Source organism: Callorhinus ursinus, unplaced genomic scaffold (genome assembly GCF_003265705.2).
Source record: "Callorhinus ursinus isolate GAN/ISIS: 27379988/994484 unplaced genomic scaffold, GSC_fseal_2.0 scaffold10, whole genome shotgun sequence".
Lineage (NCBI taxonomy): Eukaryota > Metazoa > Chordata > Mammalia > Carnivora > Otariidae > Callorhinus > Callorhinus ursinus.
The window spans coordinates 55,869,472-55,895,372 of NW_027397072.1; the positions used below are offsets into that span (position 1 = coordinate 55,869,472).

General features: G+C 44.0%; 1 protein-coding gene and 1 long non-coding RNA gene across 2 annotated transcripts in view; one reads left to right on the forward strand and one right to left on the reverse strand.

Moving 5' to 3' along the window:
- The first annotated feature begins 19,711 nt into the window (after positions 1–19,711).
- Positions 19,712–23,562, forward strand: LOC141373606 (uncharacterized). The gene is made up of 3 exons (XR_012379796.1): positions 19,712–20,339; positions 20,651–20,752; positions 23,448–23,562. It is a non-coding gene; the product is annotated as an uncharacterized lncRNA (long non-coding RNA).
- Positions 23,563–25,307: 1,745 nt separating this feature from the next.
- MEIS1 (Meis homeobox 1) overlaps positions 25,308–25,901 on the reverse strand; it is a 132,079-nt gene continuing 131,485 nt past the window's right edge. The window contains exon 12 of the mRNA XM_025868568.2: positions 25,308–25,901. This exon is cut by the window's right edge and continues 613 nt beyond it. The gene's annotated coding sequence lies outside the window, so the exon portion shown is untranslated.

A 25,901-nucleotide genomic window follows, 5' to 3' on the forward strand; every position in this document is an offset into this window, starting at 1 on the left:
GTCGATTTATTTTAACTCTTGCAGTCAACAAAGGAGATACATAAAATATTTTCACCAAAAACAGTATCTTTTGCTAAGGTAAAATAATTATAAATACTGTAACCAGGAGACCATGACATTTGGCTGTCTTTAAATGAATCACATTTCAGTGAAAAGCTCCTTTCCACCAACTCTGGTTCTTAGGTACAAAACTATGTCTTCCTAATGCCCCTTCCACTTGTTCCCAAAATTCAGTATGTTGGGAGAACAGGACTACCTTGTATCAGTTTTGTGTGATGCTAAAATGAGAAACGGGAGGGGGCATCCCACCTGGAGTAAATTTTAAGTTTTGTTTGATGCAATAATTTTTATCACAAAAACATACTCCTTCCAAATCCATTTGTAGCATGACCTTGAAAGGTGTGCAGTCTCTGGTGAACTTGATAGGAATAGCTTTAGAGGAGAAAGACTCTAATTTCTTCCAAATGCATCCTTCTCTGAATGAAACAGTAAGAAGGGGAGGACTGTGAATATGTGTTAATGTGTTTTAACTGCTAAAAGTGCTTTAGCTCAAAAAGATGTTAAAGGATATAAAGGCCCAACATATTCAGCTGTGCATATTTCCATGATACCTTAGTAATTTGTAAGGTAAGCACACTCAACTAAATGCTGAGCCAGTAGGCTCAGAGCTTCACAGGATTTCCCAGGACATCAAAATGTGCCCAAAGGAAGCTAAGCATATTTTTGGAAACGTAATTAGAATTGCCTTGTTGCATATAATAGAAAAACCCAAAATAATGGTGACAAAGAAGGAAGGAAAGGAAAGGAAGAAGGGGGGGGAGGGAGGGAGGAAGAAGGAAGGAAGGAAGGAAGAGAAGGTGGGAGGAAGTTTATTTCCTTCTTCTGTAAAAATAAAGGTAGGCAGCCCAGGACTCTGAGTTATCATCAGCCTCCTATCTTTCTGCTCTACCATCCTTGAGGTGGTTTCCATCCTCAAGGTAAACTCATGGTTCAAGCTAGAACTTGAGCTTTTACTTCTCAGTTGCTGCATGAACAAAGTAGGAATAACAGAACAAGAGGGTTTCCGCCTAGCTGAGTCAACTCCTTTTAAGCAGCTTTCCCAGAATCCCACAGAGCGCTTCCGCTCTTTGGCCAGAGCTCCATCAGATGACCACACTTAGCTACAGGAGATGCTGGGAACTATCTGTAACTCTGGGTGGCATAAGACCTGATGAAGGTTCTCTTCGTCAGGCGGAGGGAAGTAGATACTGGAATAGACAAGAAGCAGCCTCTGCCACAGGAATGCTTAAATGACTAGGGTGTGAAATATTTTTCAAGGACTATTCCAAGAACACATTTTTTTTTTCCCTTAGAAGGGAGAAGAGGTTTGCCTTTGAAGGCTACCCCTAATGCCAAACTGTGGAATATGAGTAGCGATGGGTAGAGTGCTAAAGTCTCAGGGGCTGGACCTCACCGGAGTCTGGTACAAACCAACTTCCACGCTATAAAATAAAGTGTACATCTGTTGCCAATTCTTTCAGCTCACTGGAGACATTACAGGGGTGAAAACTGAGGTGTGGCAACACTAGACATCCAGAGAGTTGGTTGGCATCTATGCTAAACACAGGAAACAGCACAGAAGAGCAATAGGGCTTGGGGCTTTCACATCACACAAACCTGGTTTGGAATGGGAAGTCTACCTTACTCCTTAACCCTTCTATCCTGGGTTTCTTGGCCTTCAAAATGAGGGAAGACTTATGCTTCATACGGTCGCCTGTGATATTAAAGTAGGGATTACACAAAGCACATATGCTCAGTAAATAGTAGCTATTAGGACTATTATTATGCATGTTTTAAACCTATTTAGAACAAGATAAACAACCAAATGCCACAGAGATACAGAGGGTGGTGTTCACTTCGTCTGCCTACTAAGTAATATGTCTCAACTTTTCCCTGTCTTTTCTCCTGCAATCTTACCTTCTGTTTCTAGCCCAGATTTTTAATTCTCCCTTACCACAAATTAGGGCTCCCAACTGTATCTACTTAATAATATCATGTAGACTCCTAATTTATGAAAAGTGCTTAATAATATCATGTAGACTCCTAATTTATGAAAAGTGCATGCTCTAAGAGTCATAGTTACAAGAAGAAGGAGACCATCATGATTAAGATCTTGAACTCTGGCATGAAACCTGAAATCCCAGCACCAACATTTGGTCAAAGGTCCTTAACTTCTGCAGGGCTCAGTTTTCTCATCTGTAAATTGGAAGTAATTCCTCTCTCACAAGTAGTACGTGTCAAGCACTGAGGTCAAAGTTTGGCACATGGTATGCAATGAATGGTGGTGATTGTTATGCTGTGAGAAGGAAAGATGGGAAGGAGTAGAAGTCAGTCACTGGGGCCTCCTCTATGCCAGGTACTATGCTTTATATTTAGAAATTTTGTATCACTTTTACTCCTTCCACTGATCCTATGAGTTATGAAACTTTCTCTCTTTTTTTAATATTTTATTTATTTATTAGAGAGAGAGAGTGTGTGTGACCATGAGCAGGGCAAGGGGCAGAGGCAGAGGGAGAAGCAGGCCTCCCACTGAGCAGGGAGCCTGATGTGGGGCTCAATCCCAGGACCCCAGGATCATGACCTGAGCCGAAGGCAGACGCTTAACCAACTGAGCCACCCAGGTGCCCCGAGTTATGAAACTTTCTATGCAGATGAGGAAACCGATGCTTGGAATCACAAAAGCACTTGCCAAAGAGAGAGAACAAATCAATCACAGCAGCACTATTTGGTCTCAGGTCTATGTTTCCAAAGGTCATGCTCTTTCTACTCATTCCCCAGAAGGAAACTGGCATACCAATTTCTAATTCAACCTCTCAATACACCAAAGAGGCAGAGCAAAAGTTAGGACACAGGCTATAATAATAAGTCTCCTTTTAAATATGGGGTTTATCATCCAATTTATTTAAAATGTCAAAAGGGTTCAATAGCAATGGAATTTTAGGGAACCTACTGCCAGTGTAGTTTTTTTTTAATTTTAATTTAAATGTTATTTTTTATTGGGCCCCAAACTAAAATTTCCTTTATATGACTATCATTCAAATATTATACATGGTCCTGAAATAGTTAAGTAAGATGAACATTATTTTTTAATGAAACCTCTCATGTAAGAAATATGTGTATTTATAGATCTTCTGGTAATTCTCTACATTAATTCCTTGACCTCAAACTGACCAGAGAAGGTCAACAATTCCTGTAATGTCCCCGAGTGCTACATTTTCATCTCTAACTTAGCTGAAAAGTATATAAAAGCACAGGCTCAGAAAGCACCCAAATAGCTATACAGCTGAGTGACCCCAAAATGCAAGTTAATCCCTCCAAGGTCAATTGTAATTTATGTTCAATTAACTGGCTCAAGAAACCTGTTTTAGACAGAAGCCAGAAATTAGGAAACCCATTGCTTCACTTTCTAGCGGGGAGCATTTCTGGGAAAGCCACTATCGGGGAACCAAAATGAAAGGCTCCCAGCAGGCTCTTCTTCTAACTAAGCACACTTCAGTCTCCTTCCTGCTCCTCAACTGACCACATGGACTCCCTCCAGGGATGTGCTAGAACCCGGGAGGATTTGGATGCAGTTTATCGTTCCTGAGCTTGGCAAGTGAACAGGATTGCCGAGCTCAACCTCCATTCCACCATGGAATGTACCAAGTTAAGCCTCCTCTAGGGCACCTGAGAAAGACACAGAAGGTAGTGGGAGGGGCTCCCGAAGGCCATGCCTGAGAAATTTGAACATCAAAAGAAATAACGCAGTAATGAAGCAGAACCCATTAAATAAGAATCCACAAGTCCAGGGCACCTGGGCGGCTCAGTTGGTTAAGCGGCTGCCTTCGGCTCACGTCGTGATCCTGGAGTCGCGGGATCGAGTCCCGCATGGGGCTCCCTGCTCAGCGGGGAGTCTGCTTCTCCCTCTGATCCTCCCCCCCCTCATGCGCTCTCTCTCTCTCTCTCTCTCTCTCTCTCAAATAAGTAAATAAAACCTTTAAAAAAAAAGAATCCATGTCCATATTGATATAAATAAATAAATAAATAAATAAATGAAGGAGGGAAAAGAAAAAGCCCTTCCTTTTGATAGGAAACCAAATAATACATCGAGGCACCTATGTGGCTCAAAGTCGGTTAAGCCACCCACTCTTGACCTCAGCTCAGGTCATGATCTCAGGGTTGTGAGATTGAGGAACCCACCTGCTTAAGACTCTGTCTCTCCCTTTCCCTCTGCCCCTCCCCACCACAGCTCACGTGAGCAAGCGCACACTTGCGCTCTCTCTCTTTCTCAAAAAAAAAAAAAAAAGAAAAGGATGCCAACTAATATATTAAAATGATGGAGTTAGAAGATCATCAATGGATGTGAAAACCAGTGAATAAAGGTTTGATAAGGAACAGGATATTACATAATAATCTCAAACTCTCTCCCACTCGGCAGACAACACCTTAATCAAGGAACCAAGTTAACATCACCACTGCTGGGGCCGACTTTGCGAGCCCGCTGATACCACAGACAGAGGGCACGGCATCTCTTCTGTGGTGCTCCTGCCAAAAAAGCACAACCTTAATCCAACCATAAGGGAAACATCAGACAAACCTCAACTAAGGGACATTTCACAAAATAACTCGTCTGTCCTCTTCAAAAATGTCAAGGTCAGGAAAGACCGAGGTACTGTTTGTTCTAGATTTAAGGAGACCAAAGAGAGATGACAAGTAAAATGTAATGTATGCTCCTGGATTCGATTCTAGGTCAGAAAAAAATGATATAAAGGATGTTATCGTGGCAGTTGATGGAATTTGAATATGGACTGTAGATTAGAGAACAGTATTGCATCAGGTAAAATTTCCTACTTTTAGTAATTATTCTGTTATATAGAAACAGAAAAAATGTTCTACAGCACAGCTGGTATCAGAAACCCTAGGAGTTTGACAAGCTTTCGGAAAGGCAGCCATAGGGGAAGCAGCCTTTCTCACCACGCTTTGAGATGACACATCTCCGTACACTGCATGTAACTTGACATTAGGTTCTAGAAGATTTCCACCTGGAGTAACATTTATATTGCCTTTCAGAAATTAAATCTTGGGGAAATTCATAGGAATAAAATCACTGCCTAATGTAAGATTGAAAGCAAAAGTCGACACCAAACTTCAGTAGCCATTCCCTGAAACACGGTGAAACCAGGAGTCCAGCTACAAACCCTAATCACGGGAGAGATCCTCCCGTTTACTGTGATCTTCATCCTGAAGGCAGCCTAGGAGCTTCTTCATTTACAATGGGAGAAAGCAACATAAAAGGGCCATTAAGTGAAACCATTTAGTGGCAACTGCAGTAATAATAAGATTTAAATATATTGTATAGCATGTTTTAAAAAGTACTACAAAGACATTCCTTATTTAATTTTATGCTCACAAGCACCTGTAAGGCAGGCTTGAAACACAGCATTCATCCCTATTTTAAGAGTGAATAAACTGAAGCTCACCATGACTGACTTCACCAAAGTCACAGGAAAAGTAAGCAAGGATGCTAGGATTCCTCAAGTTTCCCAACTCCCAATCCCCAGTGTTATTCCCAAGAGCAATGACAGGAAAATTCACTGGAGATAAACACTTAATGAACATTCCCCTACTCACATCAGGTTCGGTACCTCACCTGCCTCTGTCTAAAGCAGAATTCACAATTCAGGAAAGATTGTTCTAAGTCGACAGTTACCGATAGATTTGCAAAGCAAAGTCAGAGCTGTTTTTTGTCTTCTGCAACATTGCTGGTAGAATCTGATATCAACACATTATTCACAGAAACATACAACTTGATGCCATGGAGATTCTCTTGTCAACATCATGTGCCTAGGAGAATTTTAGAAAATCATTTTTAATTAAAAGTGCCAAACATCAGAATCAACCTGAGATATTCTAAACACTAAAGAGAATTAACCAGATAAGATGACTGGCCTACCTTTCACAGGAATGAAGGAAGTGAAACCATTAACTTAACCTTTGTGTTCAGATAAGGTTTAATTCCTACTAAACATAATGAAAACACTGCCTAAAACCCCATAACCAAACTTCATAAAAAAAGGCATCACTGTCATTTGAAACATACTGTATTTTAAAAATGACTCGAATCGAGTTCATGCAGGTGTGGATACCCTGGGACTTGGATGAGGTTGAGAGACAGCTAGGAGAGAGGAGAGGGAGAAAGTCGCCTCCTGTGGTAAGCACTGCAAAAGTATTTGATAAATTGGATGAATAAGGTAAATGCAGGATTTTCTTAGAAGATATCTCCTACGTTTGTTTTTATATTTAAAAAAAACCTGATGTGTCTACTATTTCTAAATAGTTGAGAGATCCAAATGAAATCTCCCTGTATTAGTTTGCTAGGGTTGCCAAAACAAAATACCACAGACTGGGTGGAGGTGAGAGTAGAGGTAAACAACAGAAATTTATTCTCTCACAGTTCCGGTGGCTTAAAGTCCAAAATCAAGCTATTGGTGGGTTTGATTTCTTCTGAGTCCTCTCTCCTTGGCTCGTAGATGGCTGCCTCTTCCTGGGTCTTCACATGATCCTTCTTCTCTGATGTCTCTTCTGTGTCCAAATTTCCTCTTCTTTTAAGGACATAAGCCATATTGGGTTAGGGCCCACCCCTATGGCCTCATTTAACCTTAATTACCTCGTTAAAGGCCCCATCCCCAAATACAGTCACATTCTGAGGTACCAGGAGTTAAGGGCTTCGACATATGGATGTAGGGGGACACGATTCAACCCATAATGCTCCTATTGCCCAAATCCTCAGCTTATTCAGGGGAGGTTTTGATCCAAGCTGCATCACACTTCAGATGAAATTTGAGTGGCTTCCCCAAACCAAGCTGAGTTTTGGATTTTCACCAAACCCATGTCATTTGAGTTCTCCTTGTACCCTGTTTCTGTCCCATACTGTAAGTTTAGAGGTAGTGGTTTGCTCTAATTATAGAGCAAAAATTAGAGAAAACACCTCTTTACCTACTTGGGAGTTATCTAATTTCATTCGGTTCAAAAAGAAAAGGCAATCCCCCAGATATTTACTTGAATCTGCTTATTGGAGCTCATTGCCCAATTTGCCCTGTTACCAACTAGACAACCATATATTTACCTTTCTCTTTGTTTCTATAACCAACAAATCCCAAAGCTACCAGGTGTAAAAGTATATAATTTAGCCAATGATAAAGGCAAAATACTCCCATGGCATGCCTTGAGCAGAGCATGCGGATAGAGCCTGCAAGTAGGTATCAGGAGTTGATGCTGGGTTAGGACCTTTAGCTCCCTGCTTCTTATCTCAAGACACTGCTTAATGAGTTACTGTCTGTAAGTTACTGTTCTAGATGACGATGTATTATGAGTACATGTCTGTATCTCAGAAGTGCCTCAAGATACCGTGGAATGTTGTAACTCTGCCATTTGTCAATTATGTAAAAAGAAAGAGTGACATTGTACATCATTGACAGCAACATCTTCCCCCTAACAGGTGATGCTATTCAGGCAACCTTGCCACTGAGTTTCACTGTTTTTCTGCCCCCAGAATAAGACCTCTGATACTACATACATAGGATTGCAAAAAGTCCTCCAAACACACCTCTGGCTGAATTAACACAAGCTGTCCTGGAAAGACAACTCAAAATGCTTAAGCATTGCTGAAGAACATCACACAGCCATGTACAAGATGTTGCCCCTTGGTCTCTAGTTCCACCTAAGTCCTTGATGTTTGGCAGCAAGCTTTGCATTTCTGGTCAGTCCCCTCTCCCATTTTCCACCGTGACATTAACATTCAACCTTCCCCTGGTGCCCCTTCCTTTCCCCTACCCTGACAGTGACCAGACTTCCTAGTTTGTCCAGTACGGAAGGGGTTCCCAGGGCAGGATGTGGGACTTTCCGTGCAGAAACCTGGTTACTCTCCTAGCTCTTCACTCCTCATCTAGTGACACCTCTACTCATATCTCCAAAAAGAAAATCAAGGCTATCAGGTGTGAGCTGCCTCCCCTTTTTCCTCTACCATCCCTTACCTGGACACAACATCTACACCCACCACTTGCCTTCAATCTTGGAGGCTAGGATATCCCACTGCTGATTCACAGCCAAATTCCCCATCTTTATGATGGATCTCCCCATTATTTAACACTTCTTTCTTACAATTTCAACATTTCCTCATCTTTCCCCTCATTATACAAATACGTACAAGTCAAAAAAAAAAAAACAAAACCAAATATGTACAAGTCCTTCCCGTCTTTTAAAGTCACATATCCTTCCCCCTACCATGTTCCCCTTTATTGACAGCCCTACTCCTTACCCTTCGCTCACTGTAAACTTTTTTTAATTGAGGTATAATTGACATAAAATATTATGTTAGATTCAGGTGTACAACATAATGATTCGATATTTGTATGCCTTGTGAAATGATCACCACAAATCTAGTTAACATTCATCACCACACACAGTTACAGAACACAACAGTATTAACCACAGTCACCGTGCTGTACATTACATTCCTGTGATTTATGTATTTTATATCTGGAAGTTTTTTCCTTATAAGTCCCTTCACCCATTTTGCCAATCCCCAAACCCCTGCCTCTGGCAATCACAATCAGTGCTCTCTAGCTGTGAGCTTGGTTTTTTGTTTTGTTTTTGTTTTTAGATTCCACATATAAGTGAGGTCATACAGTATTTGCCTTTCTCTGTCTGACTTATTTCACTAAGCATTATACCCTCAGGTCCATCCACCCATGTGGTTGCAAATAGTGAGATTCCGTTCTTTTTTATGGCTGAGTAATATTCCGTTATATACATCTTCTTTATCCACTCATACATCAGTGGACGCTTAGGTTGCTGCCAGGTCTTGGCTATTATAAATCAGGCTGCAGTGAACAGGGGATTGCAAGTATCTTTTTGAGTTAGTGTTTTTGTTTTCTTCAGATAAATAACCAGAAGTGAAATTGCTGGGTCATTTGGTAATTCCATTCTTAACTTTTTGAGGAACCTGCACACTCTTTTCCCTAGTGGCCGCGCCAATTTACTTTCCCATAAACAGTGCCCAGGGTTCCCCTTTCTCCACAGCCTCACCAACACTTGTTATTTCTTGTCTTTTTGAGACTAGCCATTCTAACAGGTGTGAATTGATAGCTCACTGTGACCATAAACTTTTTGAACATGATCCTAAATGACCTCGTCTACTCTAGCAGCTCCTCCCAAATTTTTATCTCCAGACCTGTTTACCAAAATACAGACCCAGGTCTTCATCCTCCTCATGAGCGTCTCTATCTTGATAACCTGTAAGTATCAAACTCAAAATGCCTAAAGCAAAGTTTTCATCTTTGTTTCTAATACGTCCCTCCTTCTAAAGTTACTGTCCCTGCAAATGAAACCACAATCTGCCTCATTTTCCAGACCATAAATCATTTCATTGTTTTCATCTTCTTTTTATGCCTCTCATCCCTACCAGCTTCCTGTCTCCTGAGTGCCTTGTCCTATGCTCCACTCTTGCCCTTGGTCCCCGCTGTCCTCACGACAGGCTGGTTTCTTAGCTCCCTCATCTTCTCCCACCTGCTTCACACTGTCACTCATTAGGTTGACTTCTGTGAGGTCATGGACCAAACTATTCCTATTATGTGGGAGTAGAGAAAATCTTGGAGTTAGCCCTCTGAACACAGAAATGGCCACAAGAATGTCTCCTTGGAGTTGGTGGACAATTTCTAATATGCTCATGAAAATGACTGGATTGATGTCCCCACTGGTTTTGTGGCCAATTGAGATAACAGTATAAATGAACTGAAGGCAATCAAGGAGGCTTCCTGGTATTTCTTTGTAGGAGAGCCATTTGCTGATGGGCAGCACTGCACCTGTATGGAGACCTGACTACGCCTTTATTTCTGCAGTGTTAGCCCTATAACCCGTACTGTCCTGGCCTCTGTGGGTTAATGGTTGCTAACAAGTCGAGCTGTTACAGATGCCACTGGTTAACTGTTAGGATTTTCAACTCGTGGCCTACAATGTCCTGCTCCTGCCCTTTGCTGCAGACACACTGGCAAACTTGCCATTTTCTGTGTAAGCCACTTTCTCTCCCAACTCAATGCCCTTGTCTGGAACATCCTTCTCCTCCTTCAACATTCCCAAACAAATAAACCCAGAAATTAACAATAGTGCTTTTCCTTTGGAAAAATAAAATAAGAAGACCACTGAAGCATAACATCTGCCTAGAAGCTGTGTTGCTCCTGGGTCTGTTTGCCTTCAAAGCTATTCCTTGCTCAACTCTATATTGCAGGATGGAGACCTTGATCTTGTGTTGCCCAGGATCTTTGTCAGCTGGTTTTTTGCTGGCTATAGCCTAAGGGAGGTACTGATGACAGATTAGAGAGTGAAAGAAAAGACTCCAGAATTATTTCTCCCTCTCTTATCTCCTCCGTAGCGCCAGCCCCGCTAGGCATGCCTGTCCTGGTTATATGTTCTACCAGGTTACCCCTGGACTCTGGCGACTCACCAGTTCCCTCTGTCCCTCTAGTCAATGTGGGACAAATGCTTCTTGTGATTGCTCAGTTTTCAGTCCCTCGTTGCCACCTGGTTGCCTTCACAGCCTCTTCTGTCGCCTATGTAGCCAGTTCCCTGCATTGAATTCTTTCCCTTGTAAGCACTCAGAGTGGCTTCTGTTTTCTTGGCTGAACTCAGATATGAAAACATGTCCTGATCTCTACTTCTCCTTACCTTGCCCTGTCACAAAGGCTTTTGGGGGCCCTCTTTCTCCAGGTTGTTGGTTTAACTTTTGTGTTCCCACAGCACCTGTGCATACTGCTAGGGGTTGGGATGGTGACTTTCTTATCAGCTCCACCCTTCAATGAGCTTTTGAGGATAGAGACAATGTCCTGTTAATTCCAGTGCCCCCAGTGTCCCGCTCACTGCTCTCCGTAGATAAGGTGCTCAAGATTTTATAACACACACACACACACACACACACACACACACACACACACACACCCCTTTTTTCATTCCTAAAAAGGATTCGATGGAATATGGTAGACAAACCTGATGAAATAAGGCAAGATCCTGACCAGAATAACACAGAATTTAAATGAAAACTAATGTATCTGTGGATTCATTTTTTTCACTAATGGGGAAGGCTCTAGTAGTTGGACTTCACCCTTTTCTTCGGAGTCTGGCATGCTGTTTTCAGTCTGCTGGGTCACAGTCCAATCATTGGTGGACAAGTCATCTTTTATTTCTGTGAAGCAACTTAATCAGTAGACGTATTAATTACTCTCAGCAAATTCTTTGGAACAATAAGGGACTGTCATTTTACTTCTGGTGGCCAGACAAGGAAAATCAAAGGAAAGCACCTCAGAATTCTAAGAGGCCCATAGAACTTTGAGAACAGAGGAGTATCTCTTATGAGTCAAGACTCCTCTGGAAAAAATCTGGAGTTCTTTGAGAGACTGACTTTATTACTCTGTTCAATAGAATGTAAAGCAATTCCTTACCACATTCTACAATGTAGAGTGATTTACAAGGCAGAAATATATTAATATCATTTAGGGATTAGGAAAAAGATCCAGCGAAGATAAATTACAACACGTTCAAGTGATAGAGTCGGCATTACTAAACAGAGTGCCAGGAAGTGTGGTCACTTAGCCTTGGCACCACCCCCCACCTCCACCCCAACCACCACTGTCTTTCCACTAGAGGACCCTTTTCAACTTGGGCATAGGTAGGGAACAGCAGTATTTATCTAGACTATATTGTTATGGACATCTTGAATGCAACATACCATAAAGTCCTTAACCATTAAACTTTAACATAAAGTCACTACAGCACCCCTTAATTTGTAAGTATTTTTACTGCAAACAAACCGGAAAAGAGGCTTCTAATCACCTCCTTAAGATTGTGGAGGGATGTGCAAAAGGATTTCATTCATCCTTGCTCAGAATAGCGTATTTCATATTACAAAATGTGCCTAGAGTTGACTTCCTGCTCTGGCGTGAATGATGGTAGAGGCTGTCTTGGCCAGGTATGGCCTGTGTGTTGTGTGAATTACCACAGGTGCCAGTTACAACCAAGTCACCGTTGTCTTTCTGTAATGAACTCATTTTCAACAGCTAAGAGTCCTAAAGTGAATCCAAGTGTGCCTGGTACCCAGAAGGTCAATTGTTGCATGGCGTTAGGCAATGGGATTGCATTACTACTAACCAGGTTGCTTTGGGTTTTTGTTTTTAATAATGCTAATCTATTAGAATAAACAAACATAGCACAGCAGACTTTGAGTCAGACATTGTGACACAATGACAGATCTAAAATTGCCAGTTTACACAAATTCCACAAAACGACACTGACCCTAAATCAAACCAGAACATTTTATATACAATTTCCAGCAAACTCCAGACTTGCTTTGGAAGAATTTTACTTGACACCAGTAGATATGACTTATATATTTTTTGCTATGCTGAGATTCCACTCCTTGTAATGACTCTTATAGCCAATTCCCACTTTTTTGTGGTGAGGGGAATGGATATGGAAGTAGCTCACACTCTAATTTTTTGCAGATAACTTCCAGAAAATTTATCTTACTTCAAACAAGCTTCTATAGTCATTTACTTGGATTTTCACATTTATATCTTGATACTGTTCTTCAAAGATGTTTCCTTCTAACGTGAAAATTTGTTTAATTTCTAAATTCTTCATGTGACAACAAAACAGGCTTTTTCCAAAGACAAAAAAAAACTTGATGGAAAACAATATATTAAAATAGTACATTGCTACATATGTAAACAATATGTCTATTAAACTAAAGTGTCATATATTTTGCTGAAATTTACAAAATAAATCATCACTTCCTTTTAAAGTCTTACTTTTTCCTTTAATGAACACTGTTTCTTATAGGGCAAATCTTATTATTTAAAAATGACAAACATGAGTTGAACTATAGAAATAATGTTTGAATTTAATAGATTTGAAAAGATTTTTAAAGTAGTCTATTTTAATCTAAGGTTGAATAAGTACATTTCTGTTGCAAAATCAGAAAAACTCAAGCACTCGACATTCCTTGGCATTAACTCCTATTGTCTAGGCACCAAAAGCTGATTTAAAATACTAAAATTATTTAAGTTTTTTAAACTTTCCATATGGAATCCTAAAAGGGCATATTTTTTTTTCCTACCAGATGTATTTAGATGAATCAAGCTGAATGATTTTAAAAGTTAACTTTTTAAAACGTGATAGTTACAGATGTTTTAATCTTTGGAAGCCAGTACATGTTCATTTTCCTTTCAGCATTAATTACACATAATGACCCCTGGATCATATGCTCTGGAAGAAAACTATATTTGTTTACATTTGCCAATGCTTTTAAAAATAAAAATAGTTTTCATTGTTATCAATAAGGACAGACTTTTTAATTGTTAAAATTTTGGTATTTTTGAAGACTTGTCTTTGGCTATTCTCACTGGAAAGTTCTATCGTGAATAAAACTGTTACAAAAATTCCCTGAATAATAGCTTAATTACTTATAAACTCTGGAAACAATTAGTTTATCATCCTTTGAAGTGAGTAAGGCAACTTGCCAGGCTGAGAGCAAAACGCTTGTCACTTGTTCATGTAATGAGCTTAGTTTCTTTTTGTTATTTTAGATTATTTGGAAGAGGGAACTCAGTGGAATACACTTTAATGTTCAAAAGATTAAAAGTTGAATCATTCACTTCATAAATGGCCTCTGCAATAACAATAAAGTACAGAAAAAAATATTGAAGGCTCTGAAGATTATAATTTATGTGCTTATGGAAATCATTGAAACAGATATTCTGGTTCAAAGATAAAGTTGTGCTTGAATGACACCAATATTGTAAAAGATTGACGAGGACTGTCCTCCTTCTCAGCCTTATAATATCATCCCTCATACAAACCACCAAATTACAGAAACAGCCTCTTCTCTTGCATCTCGCAGATCACTCTCTGTTGTCTCTCTTCACTCCCACCCCCACCACACACACACTTTGCGCTGCCTTTAGGCCTCGATCCCCTCACCCCCACCCCACCCCCGTCAACGTGCACACCTTTCTCTCTCACCCCACCCGATCACCCCTCCCGCTTCCTCTGCGCTTCTCCTTTTGTCATCGCATTCCCTGTCAGGTGGTTTTTTTTCCTGGCCAAACATAGATCAAAGGAAGTTCTGAATATAAGTGGTTATTGTGAGGTTGAAACACTGTATGTCTGAATATTACCCCAAAAATGAGACAGAGAAAAGACTATCAGAAGAAGATGCTGACTTCGTGTTGGCAGGCTCTCGGGGTCTGCCTGAGTTGTCGCAGAGCGCAGGTTGGGGGAGAGAACCTCTCGCTCTCGGAGGCCGCCTTGTTAAAGGCCAGCCGGGTGACTGTTATTGCAGCCATTGCGTCAGATAGAGCCAACATCTGAGGCCGCCCGCTCCCTTCTGACCTTGGCGGCCCATGAGCAAGGTCATCGGTAATTCCATCACCTGACTGTAGGATTGTTTGCCCGGCTCCAGGGAGAGAAACTGAGGGCCAAGAAAAGGCGGACAAGTCCCAAGAGCCAGGAGGCTTCCCTTGGGATCTCTCCAGCCGGTGAGGACCCATACCAGATCCGGGACAGCAAACTTTTGCACCATTTTGCAGCTATCAAAATGATATTAACATGCTTCCTATACCGCCCCCCTCCTGTAAGTCATAATTACAAACTCACCCTTCCCTTTGTCGGCGGGAATCTCTTTAAGCAGTCCCAGCAAGTCAACCGACTTTGGGGATGTATTTTGCATCTTTCATTGCCCCTCATCCCTCCCCAGACCTATATGTCAAGGAATAGGGAGTTGAGACATGACACATTAATGTTTTTATCAGGGGACGCTCTCTGCTCCCACAGAAAGGGAGGGAGATCAGCAGGAGAGCTCGGCAGAGAACAGAGGAAAGGAATCACTCCGCAGCTCCTGTGGAAATTCATATTCCGTGTATGTTCCTCTCTCACCTGAAATAAATCCTGCAGGGCCTACCCACACAAACCCAGCAGCGCTTATTTATTTGCATGTCATGCTTATAATATGGTAGAAAGCAAGACGGATCTTCAAGGAGGAGAGGAGATGAGGCTCACCTTTCAGACTCGCTCTCTTAAATAAAAAAGAATTGTCCAGCTGGGCGCCTAAGAATTTATCTTGAGTTTGTGGTCATTATCTCTATTATATAGCCCTGGCAATAAATAAGTCGGGTAGTTACTACCCAACTATAAAACTGTAGTGTATGGGACACCTTACTATTACTTTCTTAATAATCTGCCGTTTCTTTCACTTTAAATCTTCCCAGTCTTGTCTTCGCACTTGTCTACAAGGATCTATCTTCACCCCTTGAGGTACCAGACCGCTCTGTTCATTTTTATATTTTGTGAACACAATAAGTTTTCCTGTCTAGACTTTCTGTTTTTCCTATTTCTAGGCTGCCTAATCTGCTTCAAGACAAAGGGTCGGCCCGGATCAAATGTCTTCCCCTACCCCTCTATTGTAACCGCCTCATGTGTGCGTCCACGTTAATAAAGATCGCCCCCTTCGCGGCAGCCACCCATGGGGTCTCTAGGAGGAAGGGAGCCGCGCAGACTACGGCGACAGGGTCGGGAGTAGATGGTCTATGCCCCCGCCCTGGGCACGCCCTTGCGTGCTCACGGAGTCCCAGGGCCCAGTTGGAGAGACTGTCTGGGCTGGTTCTACCTCTTACAGCCCTCACCCTAATTCCTGCTGGTGTGTGTGCCCACTTGGGGATTTCGGGGGTGGGGGTCCCATCCCTCGGACTTCTCCCGGCTCGCCCTGCACCCAGGCACCGCGCGCTACGCGCGGAGGCGAGCGCCAGCAGCCTAGACCCGCCTGAGAAGTCCGTCCTAGCTCAGCGGCTGGCTCCCCGGCGTCTGCGGGCGTTAAGACCCCACCGCGGGGGATCGGCCGCGGCAGCGGACACCGAGGTGGCGGAGTGAGGGGCGCTCCTTTTGGGTTCCCAGGCGCGCGGGCTGGCGGGACAGCCTGCGCGCACGCCCACCCGGCCTCTGCTCTCGCACCTGGGTGGGACTGGCCTCCTCCGCGCGCCAGTTAGGTAGCCGGCTCCCACCCCAGCCCCGACCCCCAGGCGGGCGGGAGGCGCTAGCTGTTTGGGGCCAGAGCCTTCCAGAGCCCCAGGGGCCCTCAGCTCCGCTGGGAGAATGAGCCCAGCCCACGTCCGGCCGGCGTCTTCCCAAAGTACCGCCACACTTGCTTTCACGCCCGCTCGAAAAGTGACGCGTACAGGCAAAGCGGTCAGCAAATGACCGTCTTATCCGCGGAACTGGGGAAATCGGGGCGGGGGAGGGGGGGAGGGGATGTGGGGTGGGTTTGGGGTAGAAAGGGGCAGTGGTAAGCCGGGGAAAGAAAACAAACAGACCTGCGTCGCTTCCCCTTTTGTCTTTATACTGCTTGTCTCAAGAAATCAACTTAACCACAGCAAGCCCCCACCAGACTTGTTTTTGTTTGTGTGACTTAGATCACAGAACTCCGGACCAAATCTGAGTGTGTGGGAGAGAGAATGGAGCCGTGGCCAGGCTACTGATGGCAGAGGGACGATGAACTTCTTACCTTTCTTTACTCACTAACAGCACGTCCTTTACAAAATCCACGCCGCCGAGTGTGTGTAGTTCGTTGTTAATTGCGTTTTGCTGGGATGATCTTTTACGACTCAAAAACAAGCGGCTGGGAAAACATTCACGTTTGGGACAGAAAACATTTTTTATTTATATCTTTGACATTTAAAAGAGCAGAATTAATTTGTTCTGTCTACGTTAGCACTGAGAGAAAGTTTCAGAAATCCACCCAGGGGAAGGGAGGGGGAGAGGAAAAAAAGAAAAAAGAAAGCGAAGAAAGGAAAAATAAAAGCTAGGCTTGGTTTTTCTTATTTCAGATCTGTAATCAATCATTGAAATAGAAGGCAGCAAAATTGTAAAGATTCGATAGATTAAAATGCAAATGAAAGGTAGAAAAAGAAACATTAACATGGCGATCAAAGATTTAATAACCGTAAATCAGGTTTTTTTTTCTGTTGCAGCTGCAGTTTGTGTGTGTGTTTATGTTTTAATCATGTTCGTTCCATAAATAAATAATTTCTGAAACGAGACTAATTTTTCATTATTTTAACCGAGGGCTATAACACTAAATATTAAAAATAGAAAACATACACGATGCCAGATCCCCAACCAAATAAGAGAAAGACTTGTGTTGATTGGTTAAAATCAAGGGGTTTCATTTGTGTGTTCTGAAAAAGAGTATTATGCTAAAAAATTCTATCTCAACTGACAAAGCCCAAAGTTTTATTTTCCCTTTAATATTTTATGTTAACGACAAGATACCATTTATATTAAATATATGCACCGCTGCATATCCATTTCACTTTGAGCACTTTGAAAGAACGAAAGTGCCAGAATACTTAAATAATACAAAACATACATTACTTCAAAGTGATTTGACAGAACTCCTGGAAAATAATACTTTTTAGAAGAACCTGTCTTCTAGAGAAAAAGTAAGTGATAGTTCGACACAAATGAAACTTCTCTTTGCTTTATCATTAAAGTTATTTTTCCAAATGGGACTATTTCAGCCTTTGTTATAGTTATCATTCGATTTAAGGTTTTAGGTCAAGGTGTCAAATTATAGGCACACACTCTATTTTATTAACTACTCATCTTCTCATATGGTGAAGGTTTTTCATTTAGATCTTTTTATTTAAAAATGTTGATTTATATTTTTGATTTAAAAATTATTTCTAGAACTTTTAAAATAAACAATGGGCTCAGTCTTTCCTTCTTTCCTTTTTCTTTTCCTTCTTTTTTTGGTAGTCATTAACATAAGAATTCATCTTCAGAAGATTGGGAACTTTTCTTTTTGGTAATACCGCCTTGCAATGTTTAAAATAAGCTCTTTGCTTACTTTGTCTTTGAAGGAGTTATTCACCCTAATTTATTGAAGTGATGAACTAGAATTATCTCCATTTCTCCTCTTTCCACAAATTAAAATGATAACCAAACCTGGGATACTTGTTTCCTTTCTAAAACCTTTAAGCTAAATGTGAGCTAAGTTGATGTCCACTCCCTCCCAGCCACACAATCACATTTTCACTGTGACGGTCCAATAATGCATTTAGTTTAAAATTACACTTGGACCTTTCCTCCTTTGTGTTTTTTCATTTACTTCAGTGCAACAAGATGACTTGATTTTCATGGGATTACATGAACTCCATTCAGTGTTACTGGGACATTTCTGCTCAACTAAATACTTCCCTTAATAGACAAATGAACTTCTTTTTATTTGCTGGAGTTTGTAGACGGTTTTAGATACAGAATGTGCAACTGATTTAGTTATTGTTGTTGTGAGAATCGAACAGGCACAAAAGTCATTTATCTAAACCGAAGAGATATGACTCTGTAAAAGGGAGAAACAAGGGCAGAATCATGGGGAATTATCTCAGTTTATAGCTCTTATTAATTAAACCGGATGTGGTTTTATTCTGATCTTTTAGTACCGACCTTGTTAAATGCTCCCAGATACCTTTTACCCACTCATCCCCAATTTTTTCATTCATTAGATAACTTGGGTCCCTTGTTGTTGGGCGCTGCTTTTTCTACATTATATCACTAAGCAGTTGCAGTGTATAATCGCGGGAGGCTACAGACGATCGCACCCCTCCCAGAAAAAAAAGGGGGGGGGGAAGGAAGAAAAAGAAAGGAAGAAACGCTTTTCCCATCCAGTTTTAGCATCTTGTTTCGTTGAAATGCAAGACAGGTACTTGATTTAGCATTTAAGCAAAAGGTTACACAAACCGCGTTTTAAAAAAGTGTTGGGATGTCCGACAGGGTCAGCCCCAGATCAGATCATTTTTTGAATGCAGACCTAAAGATAATGAGTACTTGTTGTATTAAAGGGGACAAACAGTACTTTGGCTTCCTCTGACCCCAGAATGCACGGCTCGGTTTCATTGATCATCCTCCTTTATGAGATAATGCAATTACAAACATCAATAAGGGGCTGCAAGGGGAATCATTATGCGGTGACAGTGATAAATGACGGTGCAGAAATAGCATGCTTTTTCCCCCCTAACAATCCAGGAGCCCAGGGGCTCCGGGGGCTGAACACAGTCGCCAAGGAAACAGATGACATCCCAAACGGCACCAAAGGAAAAAAAATGAACAGTCTTTCTTTGCCTTTCACTCTTTTCCGTCTTCCAAAGAGTTAGTTTTGGCTCCAGCAGCAGCTGCCACACAGGCATTTCGTTATTTCAGACATTAAAGACTGGAGCGGGCGGTGGGAGTCTCCTTCTCTTCCATCCCCACCCCCATTAGATAACACACAAAGCTCGCTGTTCACAGTTTAGGACTACCTGAAAATGCACCTCTGGAAAATCAGATCGGGGTGGGGTAAGGGTGCGGGAACGTGGGTTCACACAGCCATTGCCTTGTGTTTTCCCCGCTTTCACGACTGTCCAGTGGAAACTGAGTCTCCAGAACAAGCTGGCGCCTAGTGGGTCGGCCAGCAAGGACCGGGCGCGTGGCTCGCCTCCATCTCCCCGCGGTGCCAGACGCTGCTCGAAGCCAAATGTTGTGGGGGGGAGGAGGGTCTGTGGGGATCAGGCGTCTGCGAGGGGTGTTTGCCGCTTTGCTGGGTTTCTTTGAGGTGGAATTATCAATGGGCGCAGGGATCTCCCCCAGATCCAGGTATCTGGTTGTTTAAAGCCCCAGGGTACCCTCAGCAAGTGGCTTCAAGGGGGCCTCGCTGAGCCTTCCCCACCCACCCATGTCCAGCTTGTTGGGTGAAGCAGGCGAGCGCGAAAAGGCGAAAGGTTACCCAGACTGCAGTTCGAAGACCTGAGGCTGCGGGGAGTAGTGGTGGGGTGGGAGGTGAGAGCCTGGGGACCATCGGTGGAGAAGGGGAGCTCGCCACTTTGGGCAAAGGGAGGAGGAAGAGAGCGCAGAGATGTGGGGGGGGGGGGGGCCCAAGATGAAAAGCAGAAGGGAGGGGAGGAGGAAAGCGAGTGGGCGCAATCCCACCCTTCGAGAAGGTCGTCAACCCCGAAGAAAGCAGACGCAGGGTTCCTGACCCCTGCCGGGCACGCCCGGGCGCGGAGCGAGGGACCCCTGCGCAGCGCGCCTTGCCACTTGAGGCCCCCGCCCAGAGGAGCCGGCGGGGCGGCTGCGTGAACAGGTGACTTTATTCACTGCTTCCCGAATCGTCGAGGTCCCGGGACTCGTTTTCCGCCTGGAGATTAAGATCATTGCTCGCGTAATGAACTTAATGCTTTAGGGTAGAGGTGAGTGTGTCTGCGAGTGGGCAGGGGTAGGAATTACCGACCCGATCGATGGGAGACTGGCTTAAAACTAAATCCCTTTTCTCCAGGGCTTCACCGCCTGGCTTTCCCCCGCGGTGGGCTGAGAGCGCCTGGCTGACAGGGGACAGCGCGCGGAGGGGCGACCCCCGGGCGCGGCCAGCGACAACCGAGACCCTAAATGTCCTTCTCTCCCTGCCAAGACCCCCGGGGTACCCGTTTTTAGGGTAAAAGCTCTTAAAAATTCAAATGTTGGCGAACTGATTGCTCAATATGTTGTTTGTTTTTCCTTTCAGCTCCGCCTTGGGAGAGGACGTTTACAGACACGTTGGCGGGCAGATTGGGCCAAAAAGTGACACCCCCCCCCACACCCCGCTCCCCGCCATCCGCCATCTCCCGTAAGGGGCGATCCGCCGCTCTCTCTCCCTCACCGTTCTTTTCCCTGGCTCCGGGATTCCCAACGTAGTGTAGACTGCACCTGGCCACCCTGAGTGCTGCGGACCGCCTAACAGTCAAGGGGGTGCGGGATGGCACGGAAGAGGGAGATGAAATACGAGGGGAAATGCCGGGCCAGGCGGGGCACACCACTATCCAATTCCACGCCACTCCGCCCGGCGTCCAAGCGCCCACCCGGGAGCTTGAATCAAGTCATGTTTTTACTGCATTGACGTGGGCCAACGGCCTGCTGGGATCCTAAAAGGCAAGGGAAAGTTTGCAAAGGCTTTAAAGCGCTCCCGAGGAGCTCCTGCCTGCCTAGGCGTCGGGGTGCTGCCCACGGCCCCCCTGCTGCGGCCCCCGACCCTGGCACTCGCGACCCGCCAGGCGGGCGCTGCCCGGGTTCCAAGTGCCCTCCGAGCCCCCAAGCTCTCGGAGTCGCGCTCCCAGCGCCGCGGTGGGACTCGGCATTAGAATCCCTCAAAAAGCCTCTAGTCCACCACAAAGCACACCCGAGCGGTTCTAAGGGAAGGGGGCCCAGAGTGCCCCAGGAGGTGCCTTTCCACAACCTTCTGCACAGACCCGGGTCGTCTCGTCTCCAGAGACAAAGTCAGCAGTCCCCTTACACTTGACTTTCCTCTTGCGGTCGGGAGGAGATAGGAAGCCCCTGGAGATGCCGGAGCCGCCCCCCCAAGGTGCCCTAGGCTCTAAGCATAGACCTGTCCTCACAGGCACAGGGTCCAGGCCTGGACGCTGTGCACGGTAGGACGCAGGGGGCAGCGGCGTCCTGGTCTGGACTCCTCGCAGCTGCCGCGGCGGCCCGCGGGAGTTCCTCTCTCGCGCGGAGGTTGGCCCGGCCACCGGCGTCTCGCCTCCCGCCCTGGCCCGCAGACTTGGGCGGGGGGGGAGGGCGCTGCACACAGCAACCGACCGGGAGCGCAAAATCTGCGTGTCGCGTGGGAGACGCGGGCGGGAGGGGGCGGGTAGGGTTTGCGTTTTTCCTTGTCGGAAGCTTTCTACTTGACTACGAAGTTTCCCGTAGGCGCCTCTGCCGGGGGGTCTGAGCCTCCCACCGCCACTCCTTCCCCTCCCTCCACCCCGCCCCCCGCCGGCCCAGCTAGCCCAAGCCTCAGCCTGGGCCTGGCCGCGCGCTAGGTCCCTCAGGCCGGGACCCCGCGCCCGAGCGCCGCGCCTGCCTCCCCGCCGCCCTCCCCTGGCTCCGCGGGGGTGCTTCTCCCCGGGGCGAAACTCGCCGGCCGGGCGCACAGTGAGAAGACACCCGCTGCCTCCCGAGGAACTCCTAATACCATCCATACAGCTTTAATGCGTTTATAATTCGATAAGTGATTTCAATTTGAAATTGTTAGTAACTAATTTTATGGGTAATTTTTCCACATCAAATATTTAAGCATCAGATTAAGGGAGCCAGTTCCGACACAGGATAATAAGGGGGTTTCCCCCCCTTCCCCCGCGCCTCCGCCTCCCTCCGTTTCCTACCGAGTCGTTTTTCCAAATCCCCAAAAGATGGCAGTCGAAGCCGACATTCTTCTTTTCCTGCGGCTCTGCGAAGGGAGGGAGGGGGTGAGGGAGGAAGGAAGAAGGGAGGGCGGAAGGGGGGGCCGGAGAGAGACGAAGAGAGAGAAGAAAAGGAGAGGGAGAAACTAGACGTAGCAAGGACTTTTCAAACTAATTCTTTCACACGTTTCTAATACAAGCAAAAAAATAAGAAAAAAAAAAAACAATGGTGAATTTCCTGGCAATGTCCTGGCAGAAAAGCAAGCCAAAAAACGTCCCTTGTAGCCTCAGAATAGGGGATGTAAGAAACTCTGCACTTTCCAACTAAACCCTCAACTCAGAGCAGAAGCCAGAGAGGGGAGACCGGGGGAGGGGCAAACTGGCTTCTTTGTATTTTAACATTATATTCAAATACTATACAACTAAGCGACTTGTTCTCTGAAGGACAGGACTCAGCAAATTACTTAATGGGGAGAGAAGAGGTGGGGTGAGGAAAGGTGAGGGGTGGGGGGCGGACTGCTGTGGGCGGAGGGGAGGCTGGGGCCAGCAGCGGATGAATTGCAGACCAGTTGCCAAACTTTTTTTTTCCCCTGCTGCTGCTGCGGCGGCTGCCTTTGCTGCGCCTTTGCTTTGAATGTGGGTAACTAGGAAACAGCAAGCCGTCTGAGAAGACGGAATTTCCAACGTGTAAAATGTTCTTAACGGAACCATTGAGCGAGTGCAATAAGGCGTGAGGGGGAACTAATCTTCCCATTTAAATGTTTGTGGCAATTTTATCTAAATGAATTTTAATGCTAAACGAGGGTAATTCCCCATTTGTAGCGCGTTTACTTCTCTTTCCTGTGCTTCTAAAGCAGTCGAACATCATGCAATGAACAATAACAATAAAAATACTGTCAAGGCATATTATTCATTTCGAATGTGTTATAATTACAGCTGATTAAATATGATAGGGTAAAATATTTTTAATTTTTTTAAAAATATTTAAATCGTGCTAAAAGGTCTCATTCAACCAGCGCCCCCCCCCATAAAAATAAAGAGCAGGTACAATTGTGTGCCCTTGTTTAGAAGAGGGCGTTCTGTTTTTGCCTTTTAAGAAACATCAAAAACACCCTCAGCACCTCTATTATTTCTTTCTTTCAGATAAGTGTCCTCAATAACCTCCAAGCTGGCTCTGAAATTTACAAGAGGAAAAGCTAAAATCGCATTAAGGGGGAGTGGGGGAGTCCAGGCAAGGGGAGAAAGGATCTGAGGAGAGAGCAAGGCCCTCACAAAGCCGCCGCACGGAGCAGGGAACACAAGGAAAGAACACAGTTTATTTTTTCTAATTCATTGGACACTCATGATCTTGAATCTTCAGTCTCCATATTTCCCGATTCTTCTTCACTTGCACCCTACTCCTCCTCCTGGTGCTCGCCTCTCCCGCCCCCCTTCCCATCTCTCTCTCTCTCCCTCTCTGTCTCCTCCCCTTTCTTTCCCTCCCCCAACCGGCAAGAGCATCGTCAAGAATAAAGGCTGAAAATAACCTACGCACCCAGGCATGTACTGGGGAGGAGGGGCAAATGGATGGGTAGTTCATAAAGTTTAGTATTCATTTTTAAAGTAAATACATGGTTGTTAACTGCTAGTAACCAGCTACCAAAAGAGAATTATTTCACTAATATGGACTATTTATGTCGCCAAAGAGTTGCCAGTGGGTCCAAATCTGAAATTTAAACAAGCTCATATATGGGGTGGGGGCGGGGTGGGGCGGAGGGCGCTGCCGCGCGGAGGAGGCTGACTGTCGAGCTTCGCTCCGTCTGCGCATCCACGTGTTTAGAAACAAGGCCCAATAAACAAAAGGTGAGAATGCGCGCTGCGCTCCAGCAGGTGAGTCAGTCAATCACACGTCACCTAGTAAACCCAGCCCACAGCTGGTTTCTCTTTTCAAATAGAAAATAGAATTGTTCAGGGCGGGTTTATAGGGTGACATGGGCCTGAAAGTCAGACTTGAGTTTAAGGCCCTCTCCTCTGACCCATCCTTTGTTTACAAAGCAATCACTCCTAAAAGGATGATTCTTTTAAAAGGAGAATTTGCCTTAATTAAAATATTTGTATATTTCCCTTAGCTTTGGGAAGCACTTTTTATAGCAACAATTTATTTAAATAAAATTATAAGTTATTCCAGCTTAAACATGTTATTTTGTACCATTTAGCTGGCTGCCATGCAGAAATTCTGTACAGCTGTTCTGGAAAATTGGTTAATAACCAGTGTTATCCAATGTGAACATAGAGAATATTTATAAAAATTAGATTTTGAAGTCTGGTCTCTTCAATTCACATAGTTAATTTCCTAATAAACATCTACTGCTCATCCTAGGTAACATTCTTAGTAAAAGACTTACCTCTGTATTTAGGTTTGCCATTATGTGCAAGAAAAATTTCACTGATACTAGGTGAGGAATTCTGTTGGATGCAACCTGAGGCTACAGTTAGTTTAGTGTCTTTGGGCCTTAAATTTGTTGATATTAGGAGTTCATTAAGTCAGCTTAAAGAAATCAGTGACTATTATCAAATAATTTACTTTGTGGTTAAAATTTTCAAGTACAAATATGTCTGAGGGAGCTAAAATTAATTTTCCTATTTACTGCATTAATCCTTAAAAATTTGGGGGGCAGTAAACAAATTTTTCAAGCAGTGGAGTCAGCATGACAAAAATAATCTTGTTTTTATTTTAGATTCAGATTTCATTACTGCACTCAAACGTTACTACAACTGGGCTTGGCGTTATTATACAATCCAAACTGTTTCCGTCAGAAACGCTAAGACTCAGTGTGCAATGATTGTTATTAATAATTAGCTCCTTGGTTTCTTGATAGAAAAAGGCTATCAACAAGCATTTGTTTATCCACAACAAAAAGTATAATTAGCTTATCCCACTTAGTAAATCTTGTATGCATGCCAACTCATACCAAACTGCTACTTTTACAAAAAAAATTGCAATAATACAGTTCATTTTTCCAGTCCTTTTTGCACAAAATTTATTTACAATGTCTACATAAATGCTCCAAGGTGGGACTATGGAAAAATACACACATGACCGATGCTTTGCTCAGAAATAAAGTCAACATATTAAAAATAAATCTTCAGTCTATGTTTTTGAGCTGCATAAAACAGGAAGTGATGTATAAGGTGGTGGTTGTTGCATGGGGACAATGATGCTTGATGTGACAATTAGGCTTCTAAACACACGGCCTTTTGGTTTCCATGCCTCCTCCTACCAGTCTCCTTAAGACACTGCCTGCAACAGCTGATTAATCATTGTTGATGACTGCAGTTTTTCCCATCCTTCCCGATTTACATCTGTTCAGGCCAATTCAAATATGGTGAGTAAATGAATTAGACATGCAAATTCAAGCCCCAGGCTAGAGAGAGAGGGAGAGAGAGGAAAAAGAGAGAGAGAGAGAAAGAGAGAGAGCGCGCATGGCTGAAATCCTAGGCGAGAAGAAAGATTCTTCTGCCTGATAGTTATTTTAATGCTCTAAAAATCCTGCAAATCAGACCTTCCTGTCCCTTGCAGGATAACTGTAAGGCTTTTTAATGTAAGGAGGCTTCTGG